The 2,500-nt window shown below is 45.2% G+C and overlaps 1 long non-coding RNA gene across 1 annotated transcript in view; it reads right to left on the bottom strand.

The window, feature by feature from the left end:
• LOC135097842 (uncharacterized) overlaps window positions 1–2,500 on the bottom strand; it is a 12,536-nt gene that overhangs the window by 3,207 nt on the left and 6,829 nt on the right. The window lies entirely within an intron of this gene.

The following is a 2,500-nucleotide window of genomic DNA, read 5'->3' as shown; positions in this document are numbered from 1 at the left end:
TATATTGTTATTATGATTGCTATCAATAATATCACACACACACAATAGTAGTAGTAGTAACAGTAGTAGTAAGAATAGAAGCAACAGTAATTTTAATAATTTAGTATAATTTAATGATTTAATTAATTTTATTTATTTATTGATTGATTTGATTTGATTTATTTATTTTTTTTTTTTTTTTGTGTGTGTGTGGATATGAGTGTGTTCGTTGGTTGAACAAGTCCCTGTATATTAAGTAGACCTTTGTGTGTCGCTCAAGTACCGAACGGCCTGGAAACACTGAGCCAAAGGGACGCCGCTCAGTCTGCAGCCAGTGTGACGGCGTATCTTGTGTGGTGCGCGTGTGTATCGCATTGTGTTCCTCCTCAAAGACTTAGTGGTGATCAAGATAACCAGGATTGGTCAAGCCCTCCCTGAAGTGTACCAGGTGTGTTGAGTAGCCGCCAAGTGTACAGCCATACGTGTGTTGTGTACATGTGCATGTTGTGTACAGAAAGACCTTCTGCTGGTGTTTTGTTAGTCCCATCATGCCGCTGGCCGGGAAACTACACTTGCCACCATCTCAGACAGGACGCCATCTTGTTGTATCAGTCCGAGACGCTTCCTATCCCCCCAATCTCTCTCTCCCCACCACCCGCCAGCCACTCCTTCCCACTTCCGCCAACAGCAGCTTCTGGCCGCCCACCAGCCAGCAGCCCCTTCACGGCCACTACCTGCCGGCACGCCTTCCTGCCCTTACCCCGTCCCTCTCCTTCCCCCCCTCCCTTCAACCCACTCCTTCCTAACCGCCATTCGCAACCCACTCATGCCAGGCCCCTACCAGCAACCCACTCCTTCCCGCTCCCCGCCTGCCATCCACACCTTCCCGCCCCCCCACCCACCATCCACTCCCGGCCCCCACCCGCCTCACGTTCCTTTCCCCTTTCCGCCGTCCACACACGAGGTGCTCTCCTCGCCCCCTCCTCCCCACTCACGACATCACGGACGGCGGTGACAGTGACTGGCTGGTGTGAACCGCACCTCACACTCGCTCTACCTAAATGTTACTACTACTACTACTACTACTACTACAATTACTAGTGCCACTACAATTACTTCTGTTACTACTGCTGCTACTACTACTAATACTACTAATACTAATACTCGTTCTACTTCTACTTTTACTACTAATACTAATATTAGTTCTACTACTACTACTACTACTACTACTACTACTACTACTATTAAGATAACTGTTACTTGTTACTATTACTACTTTTATTAGTACTACTACGACTATTATCATTATTATTATTACGATTACTCTTACTACTATTTTGACTACTATTACTACTACTACTACTACTACTACTACTGCTACTACTACTACTACTACTACTGCTACTACTACTACTTCCTTGCAAGCCTCCCTGTCCGCTTTACCGTCATTCCTTGATTCATATTTTTTATTATTATTATTATTATTATTATTATTATTATTATTATTATTATTATTATTATTATTATTATTATTATCATTATTATTATTAGTGTGTGCGTGTGTGTGTGTGTGTGTGTGTGTGTGTGTGTGTGTGTGTGTGTGTGTGTGTGTGTGTGTGTAGGATTACAGATAAAAATACTATTCATGGACACCGTAATTTATTCACGTAAATAAATAAAAAATCTTACAGTGTACTCCTCTCTCTCTCTCTCTCTCTCTCTCTCTCTCTCTCTCTCTCTCTCTCTCTCTCTCTCTCTCTCTCTCGTCAGTCAGCTGTTTTCAAGGTCGCTGGGCCTCGCTGCCCTCCTGCCTGGCTTGTATGATGCCACGTAGCATTTTACAGGAGTACTTTTAATCACCGCAGTAATGTTGTCGTGCAATGCTTGTCGCTAAATTACGTGACTTTTAATGACACTTGTCTTGTTATAACACACACACACACACACACACACACACACACACACACACACACACACACACACACACAGTTGTTTGCCTGCTCTCTCCTCTCTCTCTCTCTCTCTCTCTCTCTCTCTCTCTCTCTCTCTCTCTCTCTCTCTCTCTCTCTCTCCTCCACCCGTGTATCCTCCTCCTAATAGTAGTAAATCTATTATTATTATTATTATTAGTAGTAGTAGTAGTAGTAGTAGTAGTAGTAGTAGTAGGAGGAGGAGGAGGAGGTGGAGGAGGAGGAGGAGGAGGAGGAGGAGGAGGAGGAGGAGGAGGAGGAGGAGGAGGAGCAGCAGCACCATTAGCAGTAGCAGAAATAGTTGTAATTGGTAGTAGTAGTAGTAGTAGTAATGGTAGTAGTAATAATAGTTGTTGTTGTTGTCGTCGTCACCCTCCTCCTCTTCCTCCTCCTCCTCCACCTCCTCCCCCTCTCCTCCTCCACCTGCCCCTTGCTTCCCGTCATCTCCCTCTCCGCCACGCTCGCAGCAACGTCACGCGACCCGCTAAGGCTGCTTGACGTCACCCACTGTTGTCTGTTTCCCTCCTTCAAAATTGTGTGTGTGTGGCTGC

The sequence above is a fragment of the Scylla paramamosain genome, unplaced genomic scaffold, assembly GCF_035594125.1.
Source record: "Scylla paramamosain isolate STU-SP2022 unplaced genomic scaffold, ASM3559412v1 Contig33, whole genome shotgun sequence".
NCBI classification, from domain to species: domain Eukaryota; kingdom Metazoa; phylum Arthropoda; class Malacostraca; order Decapoda; family Portunidae; genus Scylla; species Scylla paramamosain.
The sequence above is the reverse complement of the archived record's forward strand: the minus strand, read 5'-3'. Positions and strand labels throughout refer to the sequence as shown.